This window comes from Alexandromys fortis, unplaced genomic scaffold (assembly GCF_014885135.2).
Source record: "Alexandromys fortis isolate MF-2015 unplaced genomic scaffold, M_Fortis_MF-2015_v1.1 scaffold_91, whole genome shotgun sequence".
In the NCBI taxonomy this organism is placed as follows: domain Eukaryota; kingdom Metazoa; phylum Chordata; class Mammalia; order Rodentia; family Cricetidae; genus Alexandromys; species Alexandromys fortis.
This window is the reverse complement of record NW_026067968.1, coordinates 3,528,244-3,551,593: the sequence shown is the minus strand read 5'-3', so window position 1 is coordinate 3,551,593 and position 23,350 is coordinate 3,528,244. Positions and strand designations below refer to the sequence as shown.

The 23,350-nt window shown below is 43.5% G+C and overlaps 1 protein-coding gene across 4 annotated transcripts in view; it reads right to left on the bottom strand.

Moving 5' to 3' along the window:
- Evl (Enah/Vasp-like) overlaps positions 1 to 23,350 on the bottom strand; it is a 152,417-nt gene that overhangs the window by 79,842 nt on the left and 49,225 nt on the right. The window contains exon 2 of one of the 4 annotated variants that reach the window (XM_050154732.1): positions 19,410 to 19,530. The exons of the other annotated variants lie outside the window; for them this stretch is intronic. The gene's annotated coding sequence lies outside the window, so the exon portion shown is untranslated. The remainder of the gene's footprint in view (positions 1 to 19,409; positions 19,531 to 23,350) is intronic. 4 annotated transcript variants of the gene reach the window in all.

Here is a 23,350-nt window from a genome sequence, read left to right as displayed (position 1 = left end):
AGCTGTCTGTGTATAATGCATTATCATTCAGGTGCCCTTTCATCACTAGGCTTTCATCACTAGGTCATCTTCACACCTCGGGTGAGCATCAGTTGATGTGCTTTTCTGGATCTGTTTTTGGACTCTCTATCTAAGTACCAAATCTCCCATAAGAGACCTTATAAATACATATGACAAACTTGCTGGTGCCATAAAGTTGGAACCAAACTTTCTGGTACATAAAAATGACTTTATGTCGTCGCATAAAGCTAAACCAAACCCTGAAGCAAGATGACTACTCTACGATGCAGGCTGTGAGACAGGCAGCTCATTCTCTTGCCTAGGCTAGATAGCACAATGAGCACCAAGATTAGTCTTGATGTCATAATTTAAGAGGAGTACTTTCAACCAGAAATATTCTTTTTTTTTTTTCCACCGAGAGATCCTTTATTAAACTGGGAAGAGAAGTTACAGTGGCTGCTTTCTGACTCAGAAAAGTGGTTTTGAAGAGGAGGAAAGGGGAGGTCTGTTAGAATGGGCTAGGATGCTGTGGTGATAGAGAGGGAGGAGAAGCAAGAAGGGGAAAGGGACAAGGGAAGGTGGCAGGGACATTCGCCCTGGAGGGGCAAAGGACCGCCTCTGGATAGAGGGGAGACAGGCATGGAATATAGGCAAATGGTGGTTTATAAAGGTTAAGGGGGAACCCCTTGTTAGGATGAGGTGTTTAATTTTAATTGGGCATGTTAATTAGGTCAGTCAAAGGGGGTTCTCTGATTGCTGGACTTTGATAGTCAGCCTCAGGAGGAGGAAGTGGCCAAATAAAGGAACAGATCTTGGTGGCTAGCTTAGGAAAGTAATCTAATGGTTTTTAGCAGGGCAGAGGGAATGGGGAGAAGAGCAAGCCCTGCCAGAGCCACATGCTCCAGCCAGGGTCCCTTCAAGCAGTCCTGATCAGGCCTTGAACTCCCACTCCATCAGCAGGGGGCCTGCTACTGGGAGACAAAAGGCCACAAGGCCTTTGTTTAAGCTGCCAGGCTTTTGTGTCAGATCAGGAGGGTGAAGAAGGAGTTGGCCATTTTCTCCTAACTGTGGAACCCTCCAGCTTCAGACCTTTATTTCTTTATTATTGTTGCATGTACGTGGGTGTGTTTCTTTTAATTCTCGTCCCTGTAAAATGTGTCCATTTGTCATGAGAAAACATAGACAGCATTTTTGTGCTTTAAATCAAATCCCAGCCTTTCTGGGTTCTGATGGAGCAGAAGAGTTCTGTCTCTTCTGGAAATGGCCTCCTTTAGAACCCCATTCATGAGGCAGCTTGTGGCTCCATCTCTCGGGTTCTCTGACCTAGCTTTGCTATGAACTTGCTTCTTCATGGAGTGAGCGATTAAGTCAGGTCCTCTGAGGAATTACTGCTTTGCAGAGCCAAGGGCTGGGAACCCTCAGCCGTGTCTTCCCTGCTCTTCATGGAGTCATCGCACTTCCGAGACATCGCTGATGTATTTCAGGGGCGCTTTCAGCGGGGGAGCATGGGCACTGCCTACGAAATGCATCCATCTGAGTCCTCAGAGAGGAGGCTTCATGTGTTATTAGATGCTCTCAGCTTTGAAGTGGTATGAATTTTTATCCAGGACATTATATGAAGGGCCTGAAGTGGTGTGCTGTAAACAGTGTCATTTTATAGTGGGTCAGAATTTAAACACATGAGATATGATCCGTCTAATTACTTTTATGAAACATGACATGAATTTTTAATCAAAAAGTACAGAGTTTTAAGCAAAATCTTTGCAACTTTTGGACTTTCAGAAGGGCTATGGTTTTGTCATCAGAGCTTCTCTCTCTTCTGGCCTTAGTTCTTCTCCAGCCTGCACTGGGAAGAGTGCAGCGTGTTTCCCATGCCTGCCGCCTTTGATTATTTTTTGAGAATTTGTCTTCCAGCTTCATGGGAAGCCATTGAGCTGAAGAGATGTAGGCAAATGAACTACTGAATACATTTTCTTTATTTTAGCATTTTTCAGGGCCACTTCAGCAACTTTAAAATGGAAAGTAGTTTAACGACTGTTAACATTTTTTTCTCCACTTCCTTCTCCTTTCATGGCTGAGCATTCATTTTACATTTATGACTTGGTCTTTCATATCCCCAGTGAGTGTCCATTGGATTGCAGACATTAACCAGAAATATTCTTAGAGGGTGCTGAGATAGTGGAAATGGAAACCAATGAAGGCTGAGGAAAGTAGGGCTGTGGAACCTGGGTCTTGAAAGGTGTGCAGTGTGAGCACTAGCTCTGGACCTATGGCACAGAGCTCACTGGGAAAAAGTCACTCGACCCGAAGGAGTAAAGCTGGATCAATGGCTAGCATCAGGCACTGTGCTGGCACTAGGGTCCAGACATGGATAGGACAGTTCCTACTTTCATAAGAAGGAAGATTGGAAACATGCCTGGTTTCATGAAGTCTGGGATATGGCTGGAGGAAAAAGTTGCCAAGACTACTTACGATCATACAGGCCCACACTAACTTCAAAGAAGTTCAAGAATCCATTGGTTCATTCCATAATTCATCCCATCCATTAACCACAGACACACACTGGGGGGAAAGACATCACTGCTGACTTAGCTTTACTCATCGACTTCAGGCAGGGCAGAGGTCAGAACTAAAACCTGTTCCTTAGGGATCTCCCATGGGCAGTGTGGCCTGTCCAGAAGTCAGCACTCTCTCCTTCTACCCCAGTCCTCTGAACACTGTGCTCACCTTTAGGTGAGACACTCATCTCTGTCCTTTCTACCTCAAAGTGCTCTGGTGAGGATCAAGTGAGGCAGCAGGTATGAGAAGGGCTTTGCAAACTGAGAGACATTGCTACCTGTGTGAGACTTCCTTGCTCTGATGGCAACTTCACTACATCAAGAATTAACTAAGCCGAGCTATGGTGGCGCACGCCTTTAATCCCAGCACTAGGAGGCAGAGGCAGGCAGATCTCTGTGAGTTCGAGACCAGCCTGGTCTACAGAGCTAGTTCCAGGACAGGCTCCAAAGCCACAGAGAAACCCTGTCTCGAAAAACCAAAAAGAATTAACTAAAACCCCAAAATGCAGGGCACAGATGTGAGAGGTTTCTGCTTAATTTAAAGTGGCAAGATCTACTTCTAATCCGGATCTTTGAGATAGGGAGACACACCTTTAATCCAGATCTAATCTGAGCCATACCTTCTGCTGGTCGCTTATAAAAGGATAAGGAAGAAGGAAGCTTTCGCCCTTTGTTTGCCTGCTTGCTCTTGGCTTGCTACAAGTCCATTCATTCACTGGCTTTAGAACCTATTTCTTCAGGATTCCCGCATATACTGAAAACCAGCTGAGACACCTAGCTTCGTGAACTGATTGGATTCTTGGACTTTCCATTCACAGGCAGTCATTGTTAGATTAGGTGAATCACAGCCAGAAAGTCATAATAGGTTTTCTGACCTCTGATACTAAGTTTCTAAGCCAGATTAAGTCCAATTTAAAAAGTATAACAGGTATACTGAGCAAAGCAACTCCTAGGCAGGTTAATAGTCTCAGAGAACATGGCCAGAGAAGTCGAGTGCCCGAACTAAGTCAAGGAGATTTTATAGATTGTAGGTAAGGGGTAATAATGTGTCCACCACAAGCTGGGTTTGTGCCCAAGGATGGCCAAAAGCTGAGTGCTTTTGGTGGGGGGACTTGAGTGGCTGTCGGCATCAGGGGAGGAAGTTGCAATAGTCACCAAGAATGTGGAACTGGACTTTTTGGTGTCTTCCCTTTGTTCAGAGACTCTCTGGGGTTTGGAGAGAGAGGGAGGAGGGAGAGGGAAAGGAGTGGGGCTTTCCAGACCATGCTGGGGCAATCCAGAGGCTCTAACCAAACAAGTCATTCTAATAAATCCCTTTTCTATGTAATATAAAGAGAGAGATTGAGGTTGATTTGAGATTGATTTATTCTATACATTCCGTTACTCTAGAGAACTCTGACTACTATACTTGCCTACAGATACCCAGGTACCTATTCAACGATGCCTTGAAAGATAAACTTCATGGATATCAAGTTAGTAGTCTGGTCCCTTAATAAAAACAACCAGATAAAACCCATGGGGTCAGAACAGTGAAGGAGGCAACTGTGAGCAGAAGCAGGGTCCTTTCCTCAGTTTGGACAGTGAGAAAGATTAATGCAAAAAGGCAAAGCAGGAAAGAATAAAGACACAGGAGGACTTATGGACCAGGTTCTAGAAAATATCATATTCCATTAATATTCTAAATAATTTTATCAAATGGGCCCTCTTTTTATTATTACCCCTACAGTCTATAAAGCATGGATCTAGATTGGAGAGAATTTGGTAATGCAAAGACATTTCTGCTTATTGCAACAGGAGAGGGGACTGCATCTCAGTGAATGAGAAAGAGCAAGGGAGCTGAGGGGCTGGGCAGGGGCTGCCTGAGGCAGCCTTAAAGACCTTCTGCAGCTTAGGACAGAAAGAGTGAGAGAAGGAGGGAGAAAGAGGAAAGAGTCAAGGAAAGAAGCAGGCAGCTGCCAGTGCATTTCTGAATTAGAAGTAATACCTTAAGTATTCTGGTGATGATTTAAACTTAAGATAGCCCTCTTCACACGCTTTAACTCCATCACCACCACATGGCAGCAAAGCCAGACAAGCAAAGACCAGTCTTCTGAATTTCTGAAGCCTACCAAAATGAGGAGTGATGACCAAGGTCCCAGCCCTGTGCCAACAAGGGCAGGACTCCAGGATAAACTCCACCGCACAAAGCCTCATAGCAGCTCTAAGCAATCTGTTCCTTGGGTCCTCGGCAGCTCATGGCAGCAGGACTGCAGTCTCTCTGGAAGGGGTTCACGAGATCCTGGGTAAACCAGAGTCAGGACCAAGCATTCAAAGGAGCCATGAACCACAGTATGACAAGGGGTTGAAGGCATGGGGGTGAGAGTGGGGTGGGAACTTGACACTTGTGTTTGTACCATTACCTGAGTAACTTCAGGCTAGTTACCTGGCCTCAGGGCATCCCTGTCCCTCCTGAGAGGGATGCTGCTCTGAAAACCAGGAGTCTGTTCTATTTTAAAATGCTCTTTTCCTAGAGCCAATGGTACCTCCTCAAATGTGGCCAACAAAAACTGTTAGTAAGGAGGCAGCTGGTAGACCGTAGTTTCCTAGCTTGGTTGAGAGGAAATACACTCACTATGTTAAGGAATTAATTTTCTAAAACGCTGAAACCTTTTTTTTAAAATTGTTCAAATTTGTTTTTTCAAACAAATTTGTTAATTTAATGTAGCTTCATAGATTATGATCTGAGGTGGGCTGGTGTGCTGAGCTGACTATGGGGGGCTACAGCCATTGGCAATGATGTGGCATCTGGAGATAGGGGCCAACTTAAACTTGTCTGCTCTGTTTGGAAACCTTGGTTCCCTCATTTTGAGGTTAAAGGGTCAGGCAGGAGGTTCATCACTTACTGTGGCTTCTCTAAATTCGGTCTTGCTGCCACAGTCTCCTGTCTTATTCCTACCTGGCTGTGAAGGCTATAGGAAGCAGTGACTGGACTGGAAAAGACTCTCAAACAGTAGAGCATATCACCAATCAGAGATGCTTGTTCGAAAGGACAGTGCTTAGTTAACACTCTTACTAATGCTAATGACCATCTATACTGATGACAATTTGTTCATGGACAGGGCTTTTTAAAAAGCAGTTCTCAGAGGACTCAACAGTGTTGGAAGCAACTGCAGAGAACACCGCAGAGCACACAGTTGCCATCAGTACCAAGGTTTGTAACAGGTACATTTTCTCTATCATAAAGCTAGTCACTGGGATCCCTCTAATCTGCACACTGGCTTATACTGATCCTGCAGTGAGGGGTGGAGCCACATTCCACGTGCCCTCCAGCATCTTAGAAACATTCTACCACCTGACAGTTATTTCCCTATTCAGTGGACTCAACTTCACTGAATTCCACTTCAGTGTATAATTAGTATGGTCTAGCTAACAAGGGGCCATTGTTCTACTGAGTTTATTGTTAAAAAAAAAAAGTTACTCCTATTATCTAGATCTAGAACCCATGGTTTGTATATTCGTTTTCGACAGATGTCAGTCAAATTTTTCTGTATTCGTATACATGTGAAGTTTCTGAACCTTGCTCCCGGGGACAGCCACTCATCTGCACCTCTGTAAGCTCTTCTCAAAGCCACTAGCCTTGAGGTTGCCTTTAGATGGCACTTAGACACTTTCCATTTCCCAGGTCCTGTGTCCTCAAAGATCTGGGTCTTCACCTGGCCATTAGATCTCATTACTCAATCTCTTTCCATTTTTATTAAATTTTTAAAAATTATTTTATTGTTAGTCATGTGTATGTGTGTACCACCTGACGAGGATGCTGGGAATGAACTCCAGTTCCCTGCAAGAGCCGTAAGCCTTCTTAACTGCTGAACCATCTTCTCAGTACCCCCTTTTTAAAAAGAGACTTTAAAAAAAGAAAAAGAATTTTAGACACATAGCAAAATGGAGAAGAAGGCAGAGATTTCCCAAGTATTACTGTCCCCTTAACAGGCATAGCCTATTCATTTTATAATGATGAATACATATCACTGTATCTTTGTCCAAATCCACAGACACTTGGGTATACAATATCAAAAATAAATGACAGAATTCGGTGGCTAGAAAGTATATATGTGCATTTACTGATCACTGGAGGATGTTTATAATGGAGGATATGCAAATATGGGGGTGGGGAGTATGGGAAATATCTACCGCCCTCTCAATGCTGCTATGAACTTAAATTTTTTTTAAAAGACTGCATTGTCAGGACTTGTTCCTTCCACCCATTTCTTGACAGCGATTGACTTGATTTTTGTAGTTTTCCAGAATGCTAAATGTCCTGGTCTCTGGCCTTCATCTTTGGAGGCCCCAGTCCTGTGCCCGCCAAGCCTTGACCCCTCCCCGGAGGAGGGTCAAGACAGCCTGACAAAATCTTGACCACTCCCCGAGTCTATTTAAACTGCTATTACCCCTACCTTCTACCCCACTCCTCTGAAAGTTCCCCTGTGGTCCTCCCCCTAGCATTAGTGGCTTCCCGGTTCCCCCTCGGGGCCACCTGAGAGAGCAGGAATCCCATTAAAGCTGGATATTTTTTAATTTGGCTTGTTGTGATTTGGCTTGATTGGGATTTTTGCATCAGCAGAGAGCTTGCGTTAGGAAAATTTCTAACACTAAACAGCTGAGATCACTGTGTGCAGTCTTTCAGACTGACTTTTTACACCAACTGCACATCTGAGATTCTGTGCCCATTTGTTTTTCTTCTTAACACTAACTACCAGGAAACCCTGTCAACCATGCTCCTGCCAAACTGACTCAGAGAAACTTCTCTGAGACCCCTACAATCAGGAGAACACATAAGGAACTCCCATTGCTCCCCAGCACTCAGGTTGTCTAGGAAACCCTTCCTGCCATGCCTGGGTGATTCCCTGCTTCCCTACTCTGGTTCCACCACACCCAAGGAGAAGTTTCTGTGAGCACAGCCTGATGTGATCTGCTTCATTAAACCACCAGCAAATTGAGCAACAAAGGTCTTGGGGTGCTTGTAGAGGAAGCTGTCTGGAAGCATGGTGATATTGAAGCCAGAGGACTTGGCTCCAGGCCCATGCCCTGTGGGACTCTTGGCAGCCTCTTCACCTTGATGCCCTGGGCCTGTTTCATCACCTGTCCTTATTCTTCCATATGACAGGGCCAGAAGCCAATGTTATACCACAAAGCAAATGTAACTGGGAAGGGCTCTTTTAACTCATTTAATAGTTGGGGTGGTAACTGCCAATTAAAACATTACTGCTGGGTGCGCTCACTCTACAACCCAGAAACATGCCAGGCCAATCACTCACACTAATATTTCCTGTAAACATCACAAACTTAGATGATGCCTAGGGTACATAGTCTACACACTTGCTTTACCCTGTTAAAGAACAGGAGCTTGCTTCAGGGCCATAAAATCCAGAGTTAATGCAATCTTTCAGCTGAAGAATGTGATTTTTTTTTTCAGGGGCCTGGGTTCATAACCAACATTAATTTGTCAGTGACTCCTGACCTTCCAAAGAAGTCCTTCCTATCAGAAGGAGCAAACTTTGGAGCAAGTGTATGCATGCATGTATAACAATAATAAAGAAAAAAAGCCATGAATGTGGGGGAGGGGACGAGGGGAGCTGAAGGGAGAAAGGGGAAGAGAGAAATGATGTAATTATATTTGAATTAAAATTAAAAATATTTTGAAAGAAAGGAAATGAGAGTGAGCATGTGAACTTCTTGAAGCTTTTCTGAAGCCTTCTCACCCTGGCCAGAGGGGGTAAATCCAGTGTTCCCATCGCTGTAGTACACACTGGCATAGCAAGCATCTGGTGAACCTAACACACAGCAAGGTTTGCCACAAAAACTAGACATGGCTTGCCCAGCACTTCTAAACCCCTTTGCTGTGTGCATCAATGTACTAGGGAATCTCTGTCTTAGTTATTCTCTAAGTCTCAGTTTATGAGGGAGGGATCAGTCTTAAGTCACAGGTGAGCATGAGCCCTTGAAATGTGGCCACTTTGAACTGAACAGTGACACAGGTACAAATACATACCAAACTTGCATGAAAGTAATATAGTATAGCTTACCAATAATTTTCATGCTGGTCACATGTTCAAATTATAATATTTTGGGCACAAAGCTTAAATACACACTATTACAATTAACTTGATATTTTAATTTTTGTTAATGATGCTATTGGTTATTTCCATTCTGCATGTGGCCCCATCTGTGGCTTGTGTGTTGTAAGGAAGACACTGACTACTCACTAGTCTGTTTTCCACCAGTGATTTACGGATGAATCCCCATCTTGAAATTTTTTATTCTTTAAATCAACGGCAAAGCTTTCAAATAGAGTTCTAAGTTTGGCATATACATAAAACAGTTGGCCAAAAATACATTTACAAAAGTCTATTGCAAAACCCACTTGGGACCTACCCAGAACCCAAACCTAATAGTGTGATATCCATGATAAATGCCTGATGAAAACCTCTTCGCTAAAGCACCTTTTATATGTCAGCATCTTTACAATTTTCATCATTACTTTATTTCTTTTTTTTATTTATTTACTTATTAAAGATTTCTGTCTCTTCCCCACCGCCGCCTCCCCTTTCCCTCCCCATCCCCCAATCAAGTCCCCCTCCCTCGTCAGCCCAAAGAGCAATCAGGGTTCTCTGCCCTGTGGGAAGTCCAAGGCCCCCCCCTCATCCATCCAGGTCAAGTAAGGTGAGCATCCACGCAACTGCCTAGGCTCCCACAAAACCAATAGGTGCAGTAGGATCAAAAACCCATTGCCATTGTTCTTGAGGTCTTGAGGCCTCATTGTCCGCTATGTTCAGCGAGACCGGTTTTAACCCAGTCTTTTTCAGACCCTGGTCAGCTGGCCTTGGTGAGTTCCCGATAGAACATCCCCATTGTCTCAGTGTTTGGGTGCACCCCTCGCGGTCCTGAGTTCCTTGCTTGTGCTCTCTCTCCTTCTGCTCCTGATTTGGACCTTGAGATTTCAGTCCGGTGCTCCAATGTGGGTCTCTGTCTTTGTCTCTGTCTCCTTTCATCGCCTGATGAAGGTTAATATTCAGGAGGATGCCTAAATGTTTTTCTTTGGGTTCTCCTTCTTATTTAGCTTCTCTAAGAACCCATATTATAGGCTCAATGTCCTTTATTTATGGCTAGAAACCAAATATGAGTGAGTACATCCCATGTTCCTCTTTTTGGGTCTAGCTTACCTCACTCAGGATAGTGTTTTCTATTTCCATCCATTTGCCTGCAAACTTCAAGAAGTCCTTGTTTTTTACTGCTGAGTAGTTCTCTAATATGTATATATTCCATACTTTCTTCATCCATTCTTCAATTGAAGGGCACTAGGTTGTTTCCAGGTTCTGGCTATTACAAACAATGCTGCTATGAACATAGTAGAGCATATACTTTTGTTGTATGATAAGGCCTCTCTTGGGTATATTACCAAGAGTGGTATTGCTGGGTCCATGGGTAGGTTGATCCTGAATTTCCTAAGAAACCTCCATACTGCTTTCCAGAGTGGTTGCACAAGTTTGTATTCCCACCAGCAATGGATGAGTGTACCCCTTTCTCCACAACCTCTCCAGCAAAGGCTATCATTGGTGTTTTTGATATTACTTTATTTCTATTAGTAGAAAAGCTGAAGCGCAGAGTTGTTCCCGCCATTCAGGCAGTTAGTAGAGGACACCAAACCATTGTTTATACCACTGACCTGCCCCCTACAACTTCTGCCCTCTGTTTTATTTGCACTACCCTCTAGTTCATAAAATTTCTCCAGACACATTATGTTGTTCATTTCCAAACTATTCTCTGAAGTATACAGGAACATTCAAATCCTCTATTTAAAGGAAAGTATCCAATCTGCATGGAAGCTCAGTCTCAAGACTGCTAATGGGAAAGCATAACCTTGTACTTAGGAGTTGGGACGGAAGTAAAAGTATCCTCCCCAACCTCCAAATGGACCTTAAAGGCTGAACTCAGGTTGTCAGGCTTGTTGACAAGAGGCTTAATCTGGTGAGCCATCCCACTGGCTCCAGAACTTCCGTCTTTTAATGCTTATTTTCCCTTAGGCATGGAGGTAAAGGGACACCAGAAGAGGCCTCTCTATTAATGACAATCAGGCACATCGACCACAATGTAATTATTTCTACATGTATGCTCTGCTGTACTGGAGAGAAATAAAATGCTGCCAAAGCACCATGGATTTATGGTGCTACACATGATGGATTATTATGCCCACTATTTCATCTGTTCTTTCACGCCTACAGCATTATTTGCATTGAAAGCTCTTGAGGCTATTTGTGGTCCAAAGAGACCGAACACACATGCAGTGAAGCAATGAAGTGCTGAACAAGAATGAGAAAGGGCCAGGAGGCCTATGGAAGATCTTATGTTCTTCCCAGACAACAGCTTTCTAAGGAGTAGAGTAGTAGGAGCCATTTCTTGAAGAAAAGCAGAGAAAACCATTACAAATAGAACAAGCTCTAACATAGACCAGAGCAGGATGAATGTAGAGCACCGGAGGCTGCTGTGAGCCCACAGGAAGAAGACCCGAATCAGAAGAGGAACCAAACACCAGATCTGAAGGAGAAGGAAGAGCTCAAAAGAGAAGGAGATCATAAATGAAGTTCACAATAGAGAGGAAAAAAAGAGAAGGAGCTGTTAAGGATTTGTAGTAAGCAGCAGAGCACTAGTAACACACTATGCACTGAGTTGTTTGCCAAGGTTGTCCAGGGGCCAAGACCCATGAAGACCAGCAGCAGCTCGAGGGCATGGCTGCACAGCAGAGAGAACAGGAAGTGCAGAGCAGCAAGCTCCTTAGCACTCGTCACTGAAGGGGCAAGGCCTCACTAGGCAGTTTACTCAGACATTCAACAGAACTATTTTTTTTTGCCTGTGGTTTACACATCATTTGAGGAAACCTAGCTCCTGTATCCATTTGATTTAAAGGTCTATTTTAAGAAAATAATGAAACTACCATACCAGAAAAGCTGGAGGATCTGAAATTGAGGAAGATATGAGGAGCCGTGTTTAATTCCCACAGAGTAGCCAGTCCCATGGCTAAACTCTTAAAAGCTCTAATGTTCTTCCTAATGTTGTCCTCTTTTCCTTTTGAGTCTCATGCTTATTTGGTGGCCTGAATAATGTCTCTATTTTCTTTCCAACATTTTGCTCTGCAGAAATTGGTTTCATGGCCCTGAGAACTTCTGAAGAGTCCATTTGCATTGGGAGAGGTAGAGTACATTCAAGAGTATACCCAGAAGACAATCCTTAAGAAACCAATAACCCAGGCCTGCCACCTAACTTCTAATGAGGTCAAAATATCTTCTCTTTAGAGCAAAACACCTCCCCACCCCTACCCCCAACACACAGGGTGGGGGAGGGATTCCTAGGACATACAGGGTCCTGAGATGCACCTTAGACTATTACAGATAATTTCCTGCCCAACCTTGGCCTCTGTTGAGAGTGTAAGGGTGTCTGAAGACTTAATGTTATTCTATTTGAGTTTTAGTATTGTTAGCAGTTTATCATTTTGCATTTAACAAAACCATCTTAGGGGTGGTGAGATGGTTCCACCAGTAGACACTTGCCACCAAGCTTGATGATCCAAGTTTGATCTTTGGGAACCATATGGTGAAAGAAGAGAACTGACTTCACTACACCTCTAACTTGCACATATGCCATAGCTTACTCCCCCACTAAATAAATAAATAAGAGAAATAAACTAGTTAATTAAAAAGAAAATTGGTCAGATCTTGTGATGGTTAATGTTATCAACTTGATAAATCTAGAATCACCTAGAAGACAAGCCTCTGGCCATGCCCGGGTGATTACCTTGATGAAGTTAACTATGGTGGGAAGACATTCTGGATGTGGGCAGCACCATTCCCAGGGCTGAGTTCCTAGACTTTGAATAAGAAAGGGAAACTAGCTGAGTAAATAACCTTCTCATTCTCTGCTTCCTGAATGGATACAATGTGACCAGCAGCTCTTAGCCCCTATTGCCATGACTTCCTCCCTGGGATGGACTATATCCCAAGGTATTGTCAGCTGAAATAAACTCTTCCTCCCTTTGCGGTACTTGCCATTTCAGCGCTGAGGAGGCTGAAGCAGTGGTTTTGGAGCTCTAGGCCAGCCTGGGCAACATAGTGAGATCCTGCCAGCAGGCAGGTTTGGGCGGGTCCCCCAAATTAATTAGCCAAGGAACAAACACAGTGGAAGCAGGGTCAGTCTTGCTTATCAGGTTATGACAGCAATATTGTTTGGGACTAAGAGCCCCAGCAGCAAAGATTTTATGATACAAAGAATGAGAAGAGGTGGAGGTTCACCTCTGGCCATGGCTTCTGCTCTTTGGCTGCAAGTCCAACAGAGCTGCACGTTCTGCCCACGTGGAACAGGAACAGGTGGCCTCAAATCTGGTGCATTTGGTTTGTCCCGGCTTAGCAGTTATGGTAACTTTTTAAGATTTTAAGTTTTTCTTTTTACCTCAAACCTACTGTGTGGCCAGGATAGAGGTTTTTTTTTGTTTTGTTTTGTTTTTTTGACAGAACTGATTACTGATGCTTTTTCTCGCTGTCATGTCTGTCAGGATGGAGGCCAAAGAAAGAACCTACCACCACAGTGGAACCAAAAGAAAGTTCTAGTCCTAATCTACTACTAGCCTACCAACTGTGGTCAAGTTTTGGCCCTTGGAAGGTTTGTTTTCTCAACTGCCATCAACTTCTAACTCACTAGGCATAGCGTTAATTAAATAGTATTTTTTAAAATACAGATCTTGGCTGAGTCAACAGAAGGTATATTCTTCTATATCACTAACATCTAACTCTGAATGAAGACCATGCCTGGGAAACTGTACCCAGTACTTCCCCCACTCACTGGAAGTCCCTCAGGAGACCATGACATTCTACTTCAAGGAAGTGAAAACTCAGTGCTGTTCTCAAAACATAATCTGTAGAGCACTGTTCTTGCTCCTTCACCCTGCCAGCGCTTCCCAGAAAACCACCCCTGGGGGGCTGCCACACATGCTGCACTCATTCCAGTCCTGGATTCATGACAAGCTCCTAACAGCAGCTCCTCATTTAAAAGTGGGGGCTGACAGGAGGCATGGTAAGCACAGAAACAGGTTGGGGCAGAGTGCTCTTGAGTATGAGAGAAGGAGACTAACCTCTGCCTGGAGGAGCAGGACAGGAAGCCAGGCCTCAAGCAGAGTGAGGGCCACTGCTAGCAAAGTCTTTCTTGGCCTGAGTGACAATCCCTGTTCTGTAGCTATTTATACTGTGGCTGCACCTCACATCACCACAAGGCAACTTTCTCTGGACTCCACTCTTCCAGGCAGACAGGCAGTCGCCTTCTCTCTTCTCTGTTCATGAGTGTTCTGCTGCCCTCCTCTTCTCACAGGACTCTAGTCATATTGGACTAGGGCTCCATCCCTACTACAACAATTAACCTTATTTTTTTAAAGGTGCATTGGTGTTTTGCTTACATGATGTCTATATGAGGGTGTCAGATCCTCTAGAACTGGAGTTACAGACAGCTGTGAGCTGCCATGTGGGTACTGGGAATTGAACCTGGGGTCTTCTGAGAGAGCAGCCTGTGCTCTTAACTGCTAAGTCATCTTTCCAGCCTCTAACCTTATCTTCTTAAAGGCCTAAAGTAAGTTCAACTGGGACTAGAGCTCCAACTTGTTAATTTGAAGGAACACAATTTAGTCCATACTAATGCCACAGAGTGGGGTTAAAGTCTCAGGTTCCCAGGAGCCAGAGGACAAGCCTGGATCACAAAGGACAGAGGACACTAGGTCCTTACCACCAAGTTTCTCCTCTCCAAACAGCTGCTGGACAAACACAGCAGCTGTATAGAAAAAACACTGTCCTAACAGACAAACAGATGAGGCAAAGCTTATTTCAGATACTTTTTAAAAAGTATCTTTTGTGCTATACTTCATGTATTGGAATGACCTTAAATTCATGTGCAGGATAAAGGGTCTAGTAACCAAGAGTAAAAACACTCCCACCTCCCTCCCTGTCCGTAGAAACTGCTCTGGCATGCAAAGGAGCAGCAGGTTTTCCATCCTTTCCTTCACACGAGCCAGACTTTATCATAGAGACATTTAGAGTGATTACATCAACAGGACGACATACTAGAAATTCCTTTAAAAATAGCAAAAAACAAAACAAAAAACAGATGGCCACATTTGAGGGAGTGAGCAGAATAAAAAAAATGAAGATTAAAAAAAAGCCCAATACACTAGTGAATGAAATTTAACATTTTGGAGCCAGGTGATAGTGGCACATGCCTTATTGCACTCAGGAGGCAGAGGCAGGTGGATCTCCATGAGTGAGGTCATGGTCTACAAGAGCTAGTTCCAGGACAGTCACCCAAGCTACACAGAGAAACCCTGTCTCAACAAAACAAAACTAAACAAAACAAACAAGCATAAATAAATAAGTGAATAAATAAATTAGCATTTTGGAATTATCCAAAGAAACACTTTCTGCCAGAGATGTGTCAGAAAAACAAAAAGTGAACTCACTTAGAAATCCAAAGGGGAGTATAATAAAGTGAAGGAAAAAAACATGACCTCTGGTTGAACTCCATTAAACTCCCCCAAAACAAAACCAAGCAAGACACAAACTAGAAACTAATTCAAACTGGGTATGGTGACAAGCACCATTAATCCCTGTGCTTGGGAGTCAGATGCAAGTAGATAGATTTCACTGAGTTCAAGGCCAGCTTGGTCTACGCAATCTACACAAATAGCAGCCACATCCAGAGCTGCTCAATAGAGACCTGTCTTTAAAAAAGAAGGAAGGAAGGAAGGAAGGAAGAAAGGAAGGAAGGAAGGAAGGAAGGAAGGAAGGAAGGAAGGAAGGAAGGAATTCACAAGAAAGTTTTATTTAAAAAAATTTCAGCTCTATGTTTAAATCACAATCCCAGAGAACCAGGACAACAATGAGGACCCTGAGAGAGACATACATAGATCTAATCTACATGGGAAGTAAAAAAGACAAGATCTCCTGAGTAAATTGGGAGCATGGGGACCTTGGGAAAGGGTTGAGGGGGAGGGGAGAGGTAGGGAGGGGAGCAGAGAAAAATGTAGAGCTCAATAAAAATAAAAATTAAAAAAAATTTCAGCTCTAACATGCCAGATAGAGAACCTAGAGAGGTAGAATCTTTCCATTCAACCGCCCCCCAGGGGGCTCATTGTTAGGCAAGTGCTCTCCTACTAAATTGTATCCTAAGTCTCAAACTCTAGTCCTTCTAAGAGCTGGAGGTTCTGTCCTAGTTATTATGACAATGCGAGCTTGGAAAATGACAATTTTGAAAAAGATCTTGAGCTTTTCTGTTTACAAAGCATTTTTGGATATATAATCTAAATGATGCATACACCTCAGTAAAAGAATAAGTGATTTTCCCCAAATTATATAAACTACAACTCTGAACCCACATTCCAATGGGATATTTGATATTACACACTTTGGACTCCTTCCAGTTAGGCATTTTGACTTATGTATTTTTTTCTCTCTCCTAAACATTCTTTTACGTTCCATGCCAGGATTCTCTTTTTACTACAGCAGTACTTGAGCATAAATTCCAAATTGTTTTTTTTTAAATATTTATTTATTATTTATTATGTATACAATATTCTTTCTGTGTGTATGCTTGCAGGCCAGAAGAGGGCACCACCAGACCTCATTACAGATGGTTGTGAGCCACCATGTGGTTGCTGGGAATTGAACTCGGGACCTTTGGGAAGAGCAGGCAATGCTCTTAACCACTGAGCCATCTCTCCAGCCCAGTTCCAAATTGTTAAGCAAGAGATTCCTTCCGAGGATACTTGGGAAATTCAGGAAGCAAAGTGTCTACCCTTAGTAGATCTTCTCAGAGCCTTCCTGATACTGCATATTGTCTTTTTCCAGTGGACTGGGATTTACAGTTCCTTTCAACATGACCACCAGAACTCTTTCTCCCAAAGCCTCCAGAAAGGCCAGAGTACAGCAGCCAAAGCAGAGCTCCCAGAATCAAGTGTTCCTGTGTTCAAACAGCAGCTATCTGCTGCAGGACGAGCCATCTAACCAGGGTATGCCTCAGTTCTTTCATAAAATGAGTGTGACAGTAACAGCAACTTCCTCACTAGGTTCTTTGTGCGTGTATTTATAAAGATTCAAATTCTAGCACTAGCAGTACCCAGTGAGAGTCTAAGATGTAACCTAAGTTCTCCAAACTTTAGGTACCTGGGAGGTAAAATGGTCACAATGTACCCAAACACTAGAATCCCTGCTTTCTACTCATAGACTACAGTGAAAATCAGACACAATAACTAGCTCGTGCACACCTGCACTGTTATTCTGTTTGAATATAGAAGAATCAGGAACTATGTTTAAATATATAAGGGCTTTCAATTGAGAGTGGTGTGCACACCTGTGATCCCAGCACTCAGGAATGCAGGCAGGAAGATCAGGATTTCAAGGCTAGCCTTGGCTACGTGAGAGTTCAAGATCAGTCTGGGCTACTGGGACCCTGTCTCAAAAAGTCAAAATAAATAAATAAGGACTTTTAAAGCCACATGAATTTTTACAACTCAAACATTTTGTCTATTCCTAGAACTGTTAAAACCTATCACACACTTCCTGCTCTTGTTACTTGGACAAATTCTGCTCAACTACAACAAACAGATCTTGCTTTTATTAAGTTCAATGGCTTTATCAAACTCCTCAAAGACTTTCATGTTTAAAAATGAGACATCCAAATGGCAGTACCTGTCCCCTTTCCTGTCATTTTTCATTCTGGTCTGCAACAATGATTCAAATGTGGCAGTAAATTAAAGAAGAAAAACAGGAATACAGCAAGTACTGGGAAGCCAAGACTACCCAGCTCTGTTAAGTGTGCTGGGATGCAAGCATAAGAAGTGTTGTTCCCATCTTCTGGTCACCTTCTGCCTAGTTAAGAAACATTAAATAGTAGATTATGGATTAGATCTCTTAAGTGTTATATAGGAATTCAGAAAAGAAGAGAACATGGGGCACAGAGGTTGGAAAAGCATCTGAGGAAGAGGATTTAGAGGGATGTCATCAACAGAAAAACAAGGGTTTCGACATGGAGCAAGGCAGCACACACAGACCCACAGCCAAAGCAGATCTCCTACCCCCAGCCTCCAAGATGGGCCTGCCTGTGTAGTCCAGTAGGCCGGGCTGGCCTCAGTTTCCCCAGGGATGGAACTCTAAGTGTACACCATCAAGCCTGCTGCTCAAGCAGTTTTCTGGAGCACAGTAGCTAAACTTCTGCAAGTTGAGCTTCAAGAGAAAGGGCAGAAAGACCACAAAGGGCTTTATGTGTAGAAAATGAGAAGCTGTACCAGCAATGAACAGAGTTCTGCATTATATGCTGGGAAGGACTGTCCCCAAAACAGGAGGACCCATTCACTCCATTCTTGCCTGTCTTTGAAGGAAGCTGCCTTTAACTTTTCAGTCATGGGTAAGAATAAGCTGACCCACACATTGTTCACACCAGGAATCTGATCCTCACAGATGTCCCAGTCCAGAAGTTTGGTAAGGTTGACAAGAACTTAATCCACTGCAGCCATTGTACCCACACTTGAAGACAAAGGGGAACAGAATGTAAAGATACTGAGTCCTTATCTCCCAGTGCTGAGACTGTTCTGAGGTGTATTTGTCTGTGAATGTGTCCTCTCTCCAGGGAAAGGCATTCCACTGAGTACAATGCTGTTGTGTTTTGAGATGGAGTTTTACTAAGTGTCTGTTGTTGGCTCAGAACTTGCTATAGACCAGGTTGGCCTCAAAATTGCAGTAATTTTCCTGTCTCTTAAGGGGTTTGAGGAGTGGCCATATTTGATTGTAATCTTTCCCACTTACCCCACCCCAATCTTAAACCTGTACAAAGATTCTCGAGTTAAAGTCACTCTTTAAAGTTCTTCTATAGCTCCTTTTAAGACCCATATACACCTTATTAAAGCTATAACAACCCATTTTGCTGGCACGTTCTCATCGCTGAAGTCTTACTTTGGCTGCTCTCCTTTCAGTGGAACAGAATGCACATACTACTGTCTGGTGCATTTGTTTATTATCAAGCTCTGGACATAAGAGACGATACAGGGGCTCAGGGAAGGTTGACACTTGGTGCTGGTCTCTGGTCAAATTACCTTAGCCAGAAAACACAATTCATTTGTCAACAGCAGTGACAAGGGAGTCTATATGCTAGCCAAGCAAAGACCCCAGCTCTTCCCTGATTAATCACACCATATTTATTTCACTTTGTTATAAATGCTTCAGTTGCAAACAGGATCATCTTCTAGGGGCTGATTTTTAGCATTTTAAGTCTCAACTCTCAGTGGGTAGGAAGAGATGGGAAATACTGTCTGTACAATATGTTGGCCTTTTTCCTCTCTCCAGTAAAATTCAAAGTCAAGAAAAGGATCTGACGAAATGCCCTGCTTTCAGTAAATGCAGATTTATTCATTTATTAAAGTGTCTTCGAAATTCCAGGCACTTTCGTAGATGCTTTCTATGAGAAGTCTCATTTAAGCACAATAACTCTTGCAGCAGGTAACAGTCACATTTAAAGACAGGGAAATTAGAGCACAAAAAACTTACATCACTTCCTTGGGGTGCCCTCTGCAGGACACAGCAAAATCACCACAGACATGGTCACACATCAAAATATAAGTCTGTCCTTAGGTTTTCTTGGCCAAAACATGGCGGGGGGGGGGGGGCACACACTGCACCCAGCTCCTTCCTCTGCTTCCCACAGTAAGCTCCTACACTCTACCAACAGTCCTCAGAATTCCTACCCACCAACCCCACAACTCATGCTACTGATCCAGGGGTTCACTCCAGGAGATACCTCCTCCTCGAGGGTTGCCATTCTCTTCCAGTTCAGATTTCCAAGATGGTATTCTCACCCTTGGCTTCCTCATCCCAAGCTTTTGGCATGTTGTGTTCAGCAGCTCTTGAGGACATAAGTTCTGGAAGACATGTTCATATTTTCCATTTTCAACTATGGCTTCTATTTGGTAGCTTTTCAAGAAATGTCAGGTGAATGAATGTTAACTGTAAGAGCAGAAAGACCCCCTAACTTCCCACCTCCAAAAAGCTACTCCCAGAGTTTGTAGATCCTGTGCAACAGGATCAACTTCTACACTCTGCGTCACTGCCAAGAGCCACATGGCTCCACCGTGGTGTGTTAGAATGTGCTGGGACTCAGGTCAAATCACCTCACTTCTTCAGGTAATGGGTTTTGTTCTGTCCCCTCAGTTATTTTGTTCTTAACATAAGAGACTACAACACCTTAAGCAAGGAGTGGGCCACTACCAGCAGTATCTGAGCCAGCTAAGCACATCATTAACACCCCAAATACGAAATGCAAGCATAGCAACACTTCATCACACACATGAGTCCTTCTACACATGACCTCCCCTCCCCCAAAAGCTTGATTTAAAAAGACAGGTAGCAAGGTGAGGATGACTTCTCACAGCCACAACATCTGTTTCTCCTGAAAGCACTGGATGTCAGTCTCTGGGTGGCAAACCCACAGCACTGCCTCGGTTGAGTAGATTCACCATTAACTGTAATGTGGAGGCAGACGGGTACGTTCTGCTTTAGCATCCTGGCAGCTAACTTGTTTGTTTTGCTTGTGGCTTGTCAGACACTAACAAAACTGTGGCATCAGTGAAGATCAACTGTGCTTCTTGTTCCCAGTCCATTTCTTCACTCCTAACTTCCCATTCTGTGCTGATTTCCTCCAACCAGGTGCTCTCCTACTGTCACCTCTAAAGACCCACGTGGTTATGAACCTGAAAAGGCTCTAGGAAATCAAAGAGTAAACCTCACAGGACCTGTGGCCTAATTCAAATCCTGCCAGCAGATAAGGAATATCTCCAGAGGAGTGGTGGTGACAAGTGTTGAGATAACCCCTTGACTTGAAGCACTCATGCTTCTGTATAGACAAGTCTACAAAAATCAATCATGGCATGACCACTTTGCCCCAGTCACTGTGCAGAGATGGAGGCATAAAAGCCTGTCGGAAGCAGAGAGTCAATCACTCACTCTATCTAGGGGATCCTCTGTTCTTCCTCTGCCCTATCCCTTTTTACAACTATGGAATATGTGACAGGCACCATGACATATCCTGGGATCCCAGAAGAGTCTCTGAGGGTTCTGTTCATTGCTAAGGTGGATTCACAAAATGTTACTGCAGACAGACAAAACATGAAACTGACCAGGCATCCCTCTAACTGTTGTGTAACTTCATGCAAATTACCTAACAAATTCTATTCTCATTTCCTTCATTCATTAACACACTTAGAAACTATGACATACAAGAGCACTAGGGAAATAGCTGACATATAAAATCAACATCTAGAATATACAGATGTTGTTAAAGGACAATAAAGCAAAGGAGAAAGAAGGGGAGGGCCCACAATGGAGGCTTTTAAAAGAGACTCCAGGCAACACTTGAGTGCAGGCCTAGAGAGAAGATAGAGTGTAGGCAGCATCTTCAGGGAGGAGAGGGACAATATAAACACCATAATGCTGGTATGGCTGGTGTGGTTGGAGTGGCAAAGGCCGTTGGAGTGTTGTTGGAGGTGAAATGTGGACACTATCAAGACATGCTGACCAAAACATGCAGGGCATCATGGGAGTCAGGGCTCTCCCATTCAGCGAGGTTAGAGTAGCACAGTGACATGACTTGAGTTTAAATTTCAAAAGGAAAAATGGGTATGACTACAGGAACAAGGCAGGAAGCCTGAAAGACAAGGCTGCAATGCAGTCTAGACTAGCAATAGGAATGGCTGGGTACATTCTGAGAGAGAGCTGACAAGATGAGATGGAAGAATAAGGAAAAGGAGTGGGCACTGGCTGGACTGGGGTGACTCTAGAAAGAACAGGTTTGAGAAAGAGTAGAAGAGCTGTTAGCAGTGCTAAATGTGAAGTACTTATCAAGCTTCCCACACTGATGCCAAGCAAGCAGATGTGTCCAGACTTCGTCTGGGTCATACTCTTGTCTTCAATGATAAGGTCCTAAATGGATTGAGATTATCATGTAAGAGGTGACTGGCAGCATCTGTTGATGTTTTTTCCTCTTTCCTTTCACTACCCAGCTTGCTTCTCCCTTAACCTCACCTGAAATGTAATTCCTCAGCACTGCGCAGCCAACCACTTAAGTACTGGTCCACTCACTCACCACATGACAGCAGTCCTGAAATGGAAAGGACCAAACTCTGGCTCTTGACATTTGCATGGGTGCTTCAGGCTTACAAACTTCATGTCTTTTCTGAGCTTACTCCTTTTGGCCCATGTCAATATTCCAATACAAGGCCAGGAAAAAAAAACTATAACATTTCCCAAGACCATATTTAAGTTAGAATAAAGAAAAAGAAGTCAGTTGGAGTTTGAACCTCAATCATTCTATGAAACAGAACCAAAACAGACTCAAAATAGTAAGTCCCCACATGACTGAAACATTCCAACAGGGTTTTACACCTTGGAACTGGTATACAGGGTACCTTCTGGAAATAAATCAGAATCATCACGTACTAAGGGTTCTAAGAAACAGAGGTCTGTGAAGCTTGTGGAAATGCCCCTGTATCCAGGTCCTATTGTCTGTAGGAACACCAGGATTACAGGTGTGTGCTACCACACTTGGGTTTCCACGGTTCTGGGGTATTCAAACCCAGGTCCATTAGTGTTCAGCAAGCACTTTACTTAGATCTCTAAAATGGTTTTTGAAGTCAAAAACACTCTAGTATCATTGAAAATCAAAATTAAAAGGGCCAAATTCAAATGACCCATGTTTACCACAACAGCAAGCTACAGCAGCATGCCTGGTGTTATAGTTCCATGGTGGGAAAAAAAAATTCTATAACCCTTGGGAAATGCCAGTCACCTCTCCGGCTTTTAGGATCTTGTAACTCTGGGTGTAGGGTGCAAGCAGCAGTAAATTCCTTATGTGCTCCCGCACATTGGTGTTGGGCTGAGACACTTCTTAGCACTGTCAGGTCAGCAACCAGCTGTTCAGAATGTTCTTCTGGTCCAGCATATACCACAGCATAAGTCTCAGGAGGGCACTGAGTTAACCACATGGCTTGCTTGCTTTTATTCCTCTCAGAATCCTGGTTAGCTAAAATGTGTTGATTGCTAAGTACAGCTCTCCTGTATGTCAAGCAGTGTTAAGAAGCATGGAAAGAACATTTAAGAAAGACAGGATTCACCAAAGCTCTCAATAAAGAGTGATGGCATGCAAACCTTTTCTATCAAAATTAGATTCCTTTTTTGAGATGGAAGTGGCCATTGTGCCCCCAATATCCTCTTCTCCCTTCATCTTCATGTAGAAATGACTGATATAATTTGTAAATTATATTATCCCATTTCATGCTGACAACAGCAGAGATTTTTCTGGTAATAATGGCCATCCCCATTGTCCAGATGAGAAAGTTGACACAAAGAAAGATCTAGAGACTTGCTAGGCCCATGGAGGTAATATGCAGCAGTAGCAGGATTATAAACCACTGTTCATCAAGACCTCTACAGAGGAGGGGCTGTGTGTCAAACTGACCTGGCCATAGTTGAGCCTCTTAAGCACCACTTGTATAGCGAGTTATCTAAGGATTCAACCAAGCTCACTCCAAAGATATAGGAAGCTGGGCGTGGTGGCACAAGGCTACAATCTAAGAACTTGAGAGACAGGCAGGAACATCAGAGTTCAAGATCATCTTGGCTATATAGCAAGTTTGAGGTCAACCTGGGCTCAATGAGACCCTGCCTCAAAAACAAACAAAAAGGAGG